The sequence below is a fragment of the Carassius gibelio genome, chromosome B2, assembly GCF_023724105.1.
Source record: "Carassius gibelio isolate Cgi1373 ecotype wild population from Czech Republic chromosome B2, carGib1.2-hapl.c, whole genome shotgun sequence".
NCBI lineage: Eukaryota > Metazoa > Chordata > Actinopteri > Cypriniformes > Cyprinidae > Carassius > Carassius gibelio.
Genome location: NC_068397.1, coordinates 2,735,315 through 2,748,022, shown reverse-complemented (window position 1 = coordinate 2,748,022; position 12,708 = coordinate 2,735,315). Strand labels below are relative to the sequence as shown.

Here is a 12,708-nt window from a genome sequence, read left to right as displayed (position 1 = left end):
TTGATGAGGCAAGTAAAAATGTCTGGGTAGCCTACTGTGCTGCCAGCTTAGCAATTGTTGCCTGATTTGACAATTGCCCAAGCCTTGTCCGCATTAATACATTCCTGTTGGAAAAGCATATTTTCCTCTCGTTTTGGCCTTCCAGCCTTTTAAAAGGCCTCCAGAGCAGATAAATTTGGGATACTGTTTTCCCATTGTAGTATGGACTGTAGAAACAGAGGCATTTGAAAACGATGTAGCATGTTTAGTTTTGTAAAACATTGTACCAATAGACATGTCTATAGCAGTAACATTAGTTGCAGTTATGTGATATTCAAATTCAAGCGGTTTCTAAAGATATTTACTTTGCATGCTTTTCATATTACTGTCCTATAAAGACAACAGAAAATTTACTCACACTTGTTGTCCCGTGGCAAAACAAGAGGGTAGTTGCATTTTTGTTGCACCGCACCCCTGGCCGCTCCCCTGCCCAAGACCGCTCCCCTGACCAGTCCCTTGACCACTCCCCTGCCCAAGACCGCTCCCTTGACCAGTCCCTTGACCACTCCCATGACAAAGACAACACCCCTGGCCGCTCCCCTGCCCAAGACCGCTCCCTTGACCAGTCCCTTGACCACTCCCATGACCAAGACAACACCCCTGGCCGCTCCCCTGCCCAAGACCGCTCCCCTGACCAGTCCCTTGACCACTCCCCTGACCAAGACAACACCCCTGGCCGCTCCCCTGCCCAAGACCGCACCCCTGACCAGTCCCTTGAGCAAATTTTCTGTATGCATGGAATACCAGGATAACCTACTATATTTGCCAGAATCTGCAAAACAGTGATACTCAGGCAGGAGGGGAAGAATTTATTTAAAATTAAATTATATTCAAGTTTTCATAGATGATGATTACGAGTAGCACATTAGCACAAGTTTGTGAGGATCAATGCTTATTTGTTAAACTTGATTTGTGCTTATTTGTTAAATTAACTTTAAGCTATAATTGAGCTTTATACGTTTACGTTGTAAAGAATATCTGCAATGACATTTTTGCAATATATGTTTGCAAAAAATAACACAATGTTTAAATTATATTGAATTTGTTTTGTTTAAAAATAATTACAGCAATTTCAGTGTAAGTTGCACATTTTGTCAAGGGAAATAACGTGATTAAACGTATGACCAAAAAAAAGCTGACTACATTGAGATAAACCAACAATAAGATTTGAAACAGTACATCAGTAGTGACAATTGTGGGTTAGGCTAGTTAGTAAGTGTGGCGAGTGGCGCGGGGCCGAGAGGCGTGGGAACGAGGAGTGAGGCCAGGTGTAGTGATTAGAGATGAGCAACACCTGCGCCCCACCGCCGGTATCCAGTCCCACATAGGAGATGGAAGGATATAAAACTGGAGCGACTATAGTGAAGGATGAGAGAGGACCAGGCCTGGGCCATATTTTATGTTTTGGTTTTTATTTGCGCGCACCAGTCATCCGCGAGGGGCTGGTGCGCTGTTTTGTGTTTATTTTGAATATTAAAGTTTTATTTGATTGTGCGCCGGTTCCCGCCTCCTTCTTCCGGATGATTAGGAAGTTAATATTATTACAGTGGTGCCGAAGCCCGGTAGAAGGAGGGACGCGCTGCTGAAGATCCCTCGCCGCTGTGGTGAATCCGCGGTGCCCTCGAGCTGGCGAGGTATGTGCCGCCATGGACGCTCGAGGCGGTGGGCTGGAGCGAGTTGCCGGGGACGGGCGAGCTCGCTGCCGACCGCCCACGATATGGAGGGGCGGCTGCAGTCCGTGAGGGAGCGGAGGAGTCGGCGCCGTTCGCCAGGGGGCCGGAGCCTGCTGCCTCCGCGATGGAATCCGGAGGGGCAGGGAACGGGGGACTCCTGCCGCTGCCCAAAATCGGAGGAGCCGTCACCATCCATCGGGCGGCGGAGGAGTGTCGTGACGTCCGCCGAGGGCCGTCCAGTGCCACCGCCAGGCACCGCGGAGGAGATCACCCAGCTGGTGGAGGGCCGAGCAGCAGTGCGTCTGGGAACCGGAATTAGTTTTCTCTCTTCCCTCTCTTGTCTCTGTCGCTCCTCCTTCCATCTCATTTTCTCTCGCCTCGTCTGTCCTACCCCCAGGTTCCCGCAGGTCCCCGTGAGCGGTCCCCCCCGGAGGGAAGGGGGGGGGGAGTAGAGCGCAGTCTCGGGAGTACCCCCCGGCCTGCGAGGGGCGATGGGGGTATGTGGCAAGTGGGGCGGGGCCGAGAGGCGTGGGAACGAGGAGTGAGGCCAGGTGTAGTGATTAGAGATGAGCTACACCTGCGCCCCACCGCCCGTATCGAGTCCCACGTAGGAGATGGAAGGATATAAAACTGGAGCGACTATAGTGAAGGACGAGAGAGGACCAGGCCTGGGCCATATTTTATATGTTTGCTTTATATTTTGTGCGCACCAGTCGTCCGTGAGGGGCTGGTGCGCTGTTTTGTGTTTATGTTTGCATTATTAAAATGTTTTGATTGTCTGCCGGTTCCCGCCTCCTTCTTCCCGATGATATATGTTATATCATTACAGTAAGTATTCAATAGGCCATTATAGCCTATATAATGCATTATATTAAAGTAATTGAATTTATTAATTAAGTATTGTAGTGCACTTTATATAACACATTGTATGATCTCATGAATATATTTATAAGGCCTTATACATAATTATTATAAGTAATATTTCATTCTCAGGGACAGATGACAACACTGAAAAATAATAAATAATAAAATGGCATGCAAAAAATGATGCACTATTTACAGGGCGCCGCAACGCAGCCCAAAAAGGATTTGAGTAAGTTTCCTTGTTGTTTGCTTTAGTTTTGTATTGTTTACTCCTATAAAAAGTGTTCTTTAAAATGCTTTTCTGTTTGCATATACAGTATTGTTCAAAATAATAGCAGTACAATGTGACTAACCAGAATAATCAAGGTTTTTAGTATATTTTTTATTGCTACGTGGCAAACAAGTTACCAGTAGGTTCAGTAGATTGTCAGAAAACAAACAAGACCCAGCATTCATGATATGCACGCTCTTAAGGCTGTGCAATTGGGCAATTAGTTGAAAGGGGTGTGTTCAAAAAAATAGCAGTGTCTACCTTTGACTGTACAAACTCAAAACTATTTTGTACAAACATTTTTTTTTTCTGGGATTTAGCAATCCTGTGAATCACTAAACTAATATTTAGTTGTATGACCACAGTTTTTTAAAACTGCTTGACATCTGTGTGGCATGGAGTCAACCAACTTGTGGCACCTCTCAGCTGTTATTCCACTCCATGATTCTTTAACAACATTCCACAATTCATTCACATTTCTTGGTTTTGCTTCAGAAACAGCATTTTTGATATCACCCCACAAGTTCTCAATTGGATTAAGGTCTGGAGATTGGGCTGGCCACTCCATAACATTAATTTTGTTGGTGTGGAACCAAGACTTTGCCCGTTTACTAGTGTGTTTTGGGTCATTGTCTTGTTGAAACAACCATTTCAAGGGCATGTCCTCTTCAGCATAGGGCAACATGACCTCTTCAAGTATTTTAACATATGCAAACTGATCCATGATCCCTGGTATGCGATAAATAGGCCCAACACCATAGTAGGAGAAACATGCCCATATCATGATGCTTGCACCTCCATGCTTCACTGTCTTCACTGTGTACTGTGGCTTGAATTCAGAGTTTGGGGGTCGTATCACAAACTGCCTGTGGCCCTTAGACCCAAAAAGAACAATTTTACTCTCATCAGTCCACAAAATGTTCCTCCATTTCTCTTTAGGCCAGTTGATGTGTTCTTTGGCAAATTGTAACCTCTTCTGCACATGCCTTTTTTTTAACAGAGGGACTTTGCGGGGGATTCTTGAAAATAGATTAGCTTCACACAGACGTCTTCTAACTGTCACAGTACTTACAGGTAACTCCAGACTGACTTTGATCATCCTGGAGGTGATCATTGGCTGAGCCTTTGCCATTCTGGTTATTCTTCTATCCATTTTGATGGTTGTCTTCCGTTTTCTTCCACGTCTCTCTGGTTTTGCTCTCCATTTTAAGGCATTGGAGATCATTTTAGCTGAACAGCCTATCATTTTTTGCACCTCTTTATAGGTTTTCCCCTCTCTAATCAACTTTTTAATCAAAGTACGCTGTTCTTCTGAACAATGTCTTGAACGACCCATTTTCCTCAGCTTTCAAATGCATGTTCAACAAGTGTTGGCTTCATCCTTAAATAGGGGCCACCTGATTCACACCTGTTTCTTCACAAAATTGATGACCTCAGTGATTGAATGCCTCACTGCTATTTTTTTGAACACACCCCTTTCAACTAATTCAACTAATTGCCCAATTGCACAGCCTTAAGAGCGTGCATATCATGAATGCTGGGTCTCATTTGTTTTCTGAGAATCTACTGAACCTACTGGTAACTTGTTTGCCACGTAGCAATAAAAAAATATACGAAAAACCTTGATTATTCTGGTTAGTCACATTGTACTGCTATTATTTTGAACAATACTGTATTAGACAATATGTCATTGAGCATGGAATGGAGGGAAAGGTGAAATTCCACCAAGGTAAAGAGGAAGTGGTAAAATCTTAAACAGAAGTTTAACGTAAATCCCTATTACATATTCTGAATTATATTGACTATACACTGTTAATTATTTGACTGTAAATTTACAATAAATTGCAGGTTAATAATTGCATGACTTTCACAGTAAGTTACTGTAACATTTTTACAGTAAATTATTGTGAAATGACAGCTGTATACTGTGACTTCACAGTAATTCTGACATCGCATTACTGTGATTTAGCGGTAAACTGCTGTAGAATTAATGTATTTAACTGTGAAATTACAGTTGGTGTCTATGTATTACTGTAATTTAACAGTAAGCAGCTGTAGAATTCATGTATTTAACTGTGAAATTAGTGTCTATTATTGTAATTTAGCAGCAAGCAGATGTAGAATTAATGTATTTAACTGTGAAATTAGTCTATCTATTACTGTAATTTAGCAGTAAGCAGCTGTAGAATTACTGTACATAACTGTGAATGTCTATCTATTACTGTGATTTAGCATAAATGATGGACCAAACAAAACTGATAAAAACAGTGACATAACTTTTATTTTTTAGAAGTAAAATACAATTTAATTACATGAATAAAACACTGGGCAACAGGGATTGACACTGGGTAACAGGAATGTGTGTCAAAAGAGAAAGAAGGAGACAGAGAAGAGAGAGTGAGGGAGAGAGATGTAAGAAAAGACAAAAAGGTGGGAATAGAGAGGGTCGCAGGTATCTCGCTCCTTCCCTCGCAGCTGGCACCTGCATAGTGTGGGTTCTATCCACTATATACAAAAGATAAGAAAGACAAAAAGTTTAAGTTACTCTGTGGTGGACTGACTCCCTGTAAGTATGGTGCTCGCATTGTAACACTAATCCTAAAATGTCTACAATTTAAGTAATATCAACTATTAAAAAAAATGTGAATAGTACTCTCAATTAATATTAAATCAACAAACCAGGACTCTAATCACTCCTGTTACTTTTACCCAGTCCTATTATTTTTCACGTGAGTAACAGGACTGAAAGTAACATGATTGAGGTTAAAAGGTTAGTTCACCCAAAAATGAAAATTCTGTCAGTAATTACAGAGCACAAATTAAGATATTTTTGATGAAATCTGAGAGCTGGATCACTCCTCCATCGGCTTCTAAGGGTTTGAAACTTGCTGGCCTAGAAAAATGTATTAAAGACATCTTTAATATAGTCCAAGTGACTCCAGTAGCTCAATCTTAAGTTTATAAAGCGACGAGAATACTTTGTGCGTAAAAAAAAAAAAAAAAAAAGCTTTATTCCACAATTCATTTCATTCTCTGTGGGCCTTGAGTTTTTTCATGTAGTAAAACAGCGTAGCGCTTCTGTGTTATACGTCACACGTAGGCTCACTATTGGCCGACGCTGGTCATGTGTGTGATGCATGTGACGTATAACACAGAAGCGCTACGCTGTTTTACTACATGAATTCACCCGAGGCCCAGAGAGAAGGAAATGAATAGTGGAATAAAGTCATTATTTTTGGGGGAGTTTTGCGCACAAAAAGTATTCTCGTTGCTTGGGAAACGTAAGATTGAGCCACTGTAGTCACTTGGACTATATTAATGATGTTTTTAATACATTTTCTGGGCCAGCAAGTTTCAATCCCTTAGAAGCCTATGGAGGAGTGAGACAGCTCTCAGATTTAATCAAAAATATTTTAATTTGTGTTCCGAAGATGAGAGAAGGTCTTACGGGGTTGGAACAACATGAGGGTGAGTAATTACTGACAGAAATTTCATTTTTGGGTGAACTAACCCTTTAAGCAAAAATTGCATGCTAAATTGCATAGTAATTCAACACAGTAGCAAGTAATGTAAATTTACACTTAAAACTATTGTAAAGTACTGTAAATTTGACGTTTTTTAGACATCAAGGCATGTTAAAATCAAATAAACGTAAAAACAATTAATTTTACACATTTATTTTGCAGTCTGTCTAAACTCTACATTGAATCAGGAGACACTATAGAACACATTAAAGAGATAGTTCACCCCAAAAATCTTTGGAACACAAATTAAGATATTTTAAGAAATCCGAGAGCTTTCTGTATCCTCCATGGACAGCAATTATTTTACTTTCAAGGCCCGGAAAGATTGTTAAAATAGTCCATATGTATACAGTGGTTAAACCTTAATGTTATGAAGCGACGAGAATACTTTTACTGCGCAGAAACAAAACAAAACAAAATAGAATACCGACTTTATTCAACATTTTTCCTTTCTGTGCCAGTATCCGATGCTGTTCACGTGATGTGTTCTCGATCATGTATGTGATTGCATTGGGCACAAAAAGTATTCTCGTCGCATCATAACATTGAGGTTGAACCACTGTAGTCACATGGACTATTTTAACGATGGTTTTACTACCTTTCTCGGACTTGAAAATGGTTATAACATAGTAGTCTATAGGTGGGATCAGAAAGCTCTCATATTGCTTAAAATTTTCTTAATTTGTGTAGAACAAAATTCTTGTGTTTGGAACATCGTGAGGGGATGTAATTAATGACAGATTTTTCAATTTTGGGTGAACTAACCCTTTAATAGCTTCAGTAAACTTCTTACTGCATAACTACATCTAGCTTAAAGGACCACGCCGACTTTTTGGGACTTTAGCTTATTCACCGTATCCCCCAGAGTTAGATAAGTCCATACATACCCTTCTCATCTCCTTGAGTGCCTCTGTTTGACGCACCCACCGCTAGCCTAGCTTAGCACAAAGACTGGAGGTAAACAGCTCCAGCTAGCATACTGCTCTCAATAAGTGACAAAATAATGCCAACATTTTCCTATTTACATGTTGTGATTTGTATAGTCACAGTGTGTACAAATAACAAGGTCATATGAGACACAACCATCTTCTAACTGTATACATACTGGGAACTATATTCTCAGAAGGCGAAGCACTGCTACTTCTGTGGAGTGATTTACTCCAATTCTGAGCAAACTCTCTGCTCCTCACCACAGGGCTTCTCAGGTGCTGTGAGAAAATCACTCCCCAAGTAGCAGTGCTTCGCCTTCTGAGAATATAGTTCCCAGTATGTATACGGTTAGAAGATGGTTAGAGTCACTGTGACTATACAAATCACAACATGTAAATAGGAAAATGTTGGCGTTATTTTGTCACTTATTGGGAGCAGTATGCTAGCTGGAGCCGTTTACCTCCAGTCTTTGTGCTAAGCTAGGCTAGCGGTGGGTGCCTCAGACAGACTTACGGCAAGCACGGAGATGAGAAGGGTATGTATAGACTTGTCACAAAAAGTCAGCATGTTCCTTTAACACAGATACTGTGTTTCATTAGTCCGTTCTTAAATTGGAACACAGCTTACATTAGATTGACATCCATTCGAAGTCAATGAGCTTCCTGATAAGAGTGCAGACTTGCTGGTTCATGTGACCTCTCTGCCTCTTAGATTTTGTGCCCGTCTCTGGGTTGATGCCCAAGAAGCACCTACAAACAAAAAGACAGAAGAAACCTGTTAGTTTAATTCGTGTGATGAAAAAGGTGTCAGTTCCCTGTCACCACCTTCAGTGGGTCACTGCTTTTGCAGTACAGAGTCAAATTAAAGTTAGCTCAGTTTAAACAAAGGTGTAATTCAGGTGTAAGTACTGCAATTCAGAAAAAAAAATGCATGGAACTGAACTGAAAAACATTTCCATCACAAACACAGTCAAGAATAGACCTTCACCAAAGTAGAGGTGTGTGATTTACCTAGGCAAAGCATTGGCACACAACAATTTACATAATTTACATGTTCCGTTTGCAGAGGATGGAGTAAGAGTCTGTTGCCTGTCCATCTCCCTATGGCTGTTTCTACTTGTACTCTTCCTCCTAGAATTATTACCCGTTCACAGATGATGTGATAAACATTTCATTTCTTATATCTTTTTCACAATAAAGCACCCAGTTTTCTAGTTGTTTCTGACTTTTTTAAGCTTTGTCTCTGGTCTAATCTGGTCTGGTCTCCAGCACAGACACACAAATTAAGGCCCCGTCCACACTACTGCGTTTTCGTTTAGAAACAGAGAATTAAAACGAATATCTCCGTCCACACCAGCTTTTTAGCTGCGTATAATGCTGTGTTCACACCAAACGCGAATAGAGCGTCTGGCGTGAATGATTTCAATGTTAAGTCAATGCAAAGGCGCGTTTACGCGCGTCTGGAGGTCTTGCGGCGCGAATGGGGCGTTATGCTGTGTTCACACCAAACGCGAATAGAGCGTCAAATTCGCGTCTACCGCGTCTAGTTTGCCGCTTGACCATTTTGAGATCATTCGCTTCATTCGCGCGAGTAATTCGCTCCATTCGCGCGTGGAATTAACTTCACAACAGACGCGAATTCGCGTCATAGGGGGGCTTCTGCCAGCTGAGTTCACGCAGCATTTTCAACCGCCATTTTTATTCGGATAATTTTCAAAATATTACTGTTACTGTGTCATGAAATATAGTTTTAAAAGTATTTCAGGCGAGAATGTAGTTGTTTTAAACTCAGATATGCGGTTTATTTATAATGACAGCGTCTGTTTAAAAAAATGTGTTTCGCCGATCTCGGAGATGAGCTCCACATGATCAGCGGGAGCTCCGTCATCATGTATCCGCCGAGAGCAGCCTCGGCTAGACCTTCTGACATTTGCCGCTGACTCTGATGTCTCTTTAGTGGTTCAAGATAAAATATAATTCGTTTGGGGTAAAATGAAACGTTTCTTATTAATTGGCCTTTATTCAATTTATCTATTAATATGTTTTTTTTATATATATAGGTCATTTTTATTCCTGTCTCTATAGAAATATGAACTTTTGTCATATAGCTCCGGTTGACTGCTCACTGACAACATCTGTCGTTCCTCCTTGTTGAATGAGTGGAGAAGGGTATTCCTGCACAACCGGAGGCTGCAGGAACATTCTGTTGAATGAGTGACTCCTAGCAGGCTCCTGATTGGTTAACGCGGCGCGAATTGACGCCAAAGTTGAAATTTTTCAACTCGGGCGGCAGACGCGAATTCGCGTCAAACGCTAAATGCACAAAAAGCACCTTCGCGCTTAACGCGCGTTTCGCGCGAAACGCCCTATTCGCGCGTCAATTCGCGTCATTCGCGCGAACTAGACGCGCGAATGAGGCGAATTCGCGTCTTCCGCGCCGCGCTTAATGCTGTGTTCACACCAAACGCGAATAGAGCGTCTGGCGCGAATGATTTCAAGGTTAAGTCAATGCAAAGGCGCGTTTACGCGTGTCTGGAGGTCTCGCGGCGCGAATAGGGCGTTAAGCGCGGCGCGGAAGACGCGAATTCGCCTCATTCGCGCGTCTAGTTCGCGCGAATGACGCGAATTGACGCGCGAATAGAGCGCTTCGCGCGAAACGCGCGTTAAGCGCGAATGGTGCTTTTTGTGCATTTAGCGTTTGACGCGAATTCGCGTCTGCCGCCCGAGTTGAAAAATTTGAACTTTGGCGTCAATTCGCGCCGCGTTAACCAATCAGAAGCCTGCTAGGAGTCACTCATTCAACAGTATGTTCCTGCAGCCTCGGGTTGTGCAGGAATACCCTTCTCCACTCATTCAACAAGGAGGAACGACTGATGTTGTCAGTGAGGAGTCAACCGGAGCTATATGACAAAAGTTCATATTTCTATAGAGACCGGAATAAAAAGGACCTATGTATATATATAAAACATATTGATAGATAAATTGAATAAAGGCCAAAGATAAGAAACGTTTCATTTTACCCCAAACGAATTATATTTTATCTTGAACCACTAAAGAGACATCAGAGCCAGCGGCAAATGTCAGAAGATCTAGCCGAGGAAAGGCTACTCTCGGCGGATACATGATGACGGAGCTCCCGCTGATCGCATGGAGCTCATCTCTGAGATCGGCGAAACACATTTTTTAAATAGACGCTGTCATTATAAATAAACCGCATATTTGAGTTTAAAACAACTACATTCTCGCCTGAAATACTTTTAAAACTACATTTCATGACACAATAACAGTAATATTTTGAAAATTATCCTAATAAAAATGGCGGTTGAAAATGCTCCGTGGACTCAGCTGGCAGAAGCCCCCCCATGACGCGAATTCGCGTCTGTTATGAAGTTAATTTCACGCGCGAATCAAGCGAATTACTCGCGCGAATGAAGCGAATGATCTCAAAATGGTCAAGCGGCAAACTAGGCGCGGTAGACGCGAATTTGACGCTCTATTCGCGTTTGGTGTGAACACAGCATAACGCCCCATTCGCGCCGCGAGACCTCCAGACGCGCGTAAACGCGCCTTTGCATTGACTTAACATTGAAATCATTCGCGCCAGACGCTCTATTCGCGTTTGGTGTGAACACAGCATAAAGCGCGGCGCGGAAGACGCGAATTGACGCGCGAATAGAGCGCTTCGCGCGAAACGCGCGTTAAGCGCGAATGGTGCTTTTTGTGCATTTAGCGTTTGACGCTAATTCGCGTCTGCCGCCCGAGTTGAAAAATTTGAACTCAACAGTATGTTCCTGCAGCCTCCGGTTGTGCAGGAATACCCTTCTCCACTCATTCAACAAGGAGGAACGACAGATGTTGTCAGTGAGCAGTCAACCGGAGCTATATGACAAAAGTTCATATTTCTATAGAGACAGGAATAAAAAATGACCTATATATATATATATATATATATATATATATATATATATATATATATATATATATATATATATATACATATATAAAACATATTAATAGATAAATTGAATATAGGCCAAAGATAAGAAACGTTTAATTTTACCCCAAACGAATTATATTTTATCTTGAACCACTAAAGAGACATCAGATCCAGCGGCAAATGTCAGAAGATCTAGCCGAGGTAAGGCTACTCTCGGCGGATACATGATGACGGAGCTCCCGCTGATCGCATGGAGCTCATCTCCGAGATCGGCGAAACACATTTTTTAAATAGACGCTGTCATTATAAATAAACCGCATATTTGAGTTTAAAACAACTACATTCTCGCCTGAAATACTTTTAAAACTACATTTCATGACACAATAACAGTAATATTTTGAAAATTATCCGAATAAAAATGGCGGTTAAAAATGCTGCGTGAACTCAGCTGGATGAAGCCCCCCATTCATTTTTCTGTTGACGAGAAAGACAACGGTTGCTCCGTTTCACACACACAGCAGGGAAGAAAATTATAAAGTTACTAATTTGAGATGAATTTAATCCACCTTTGCCCAAATCCACAAACACCATAATTTATCTAGTTGATAATAACTGTCATAATACCCACATTAAGGCCACATCTTACCTTATAACTTTATTTATCGTCGGTCAATGTAGAAAATGCTGTGGTAAAAGAGAGAACGCTGTTAGAGTAACTAAGATAAGCTTTAAGTAAAGCTAAAGTTAAATGTTCGACGGTGTATCTAATCAGACATCTCACAGTTAACTTAATACGGTATAATAACACTACAACCAACGTCTTTTCATTCAAATTTGCGCGCTTAAACGTCGATGCGAGTCTGCTCCAGCTAAGTTACAAAAACATGACAACAGAACCTACAACTAACGCTAATTTGGTTCATACTTTTAAATTACATGCACTATCATATAAAAAACATCAAATTGATAAAGTTTGACATTTAAACACTTACCGCTGTCTGAATCCACCGAATGAGACCACGTAGATCAGAGAGCTCTGATGACGCTCTGATGACGCTGCCGCAGTTGCCACTCAAAAAAGACGGCATTCACAGTAGTTTCTTGTAAAAGCCCCGCGCCTGCATTATTTTCACAGTAAAAGTCTAAATACGGTATTATATTGTGAATTATCACAGTTAAAGCCTGTGAAGTGGTAATAATGTAATTAACTGTGAAATATTACAGTTATATCTTGTGAAATCCTGGAAAAATTTTACAGTGTACTGTATACAGATAGGTGTGTGTTTGTTTATATTGTTTTAGGACCTGAAAGCCCCTGGAACAGGGGTCAGCACTGAGGGAGGGGAGGCCACTGCCACATCTTGAAAGTGGTATAGTTTAATAGATGAGGCACTGGGACGGAGGCCATGCATTAGTCCTTCTGTCATCATTGACTCTGCTGCCCAGGGTATGCTGGTGACATCCCCTCCCA

At 41.6% G+C, this 12,708-nt stretch overlaps 1 long non-coding RNA gene across 1 annotated transcript; it reads right to left on the bottom strand.

Annotated features, from left to right (window-relative positions):
* Window positions 1-5,106: 5,106 nt before the first annotated feature.
* Window positions 5,107-12,500, bottom strand: LOC127950487 (uncharacterized). Its single transcript, XR_008152477.1, has 4 exons — window positions 12,230-12,500; window positions 11,884-11,921; window positions 7,929-8,050; window positions 5,107-5,352 (listed from the first exon to the last, which is right to left on the bottom strand). It is a non-coding gene; the product is annotated as an uncharacterized LOC127950487 (long non-coding RNA).
* Between the last annotated feature and the right edge of the window lie 208 nt (window positions 12,501-12,708).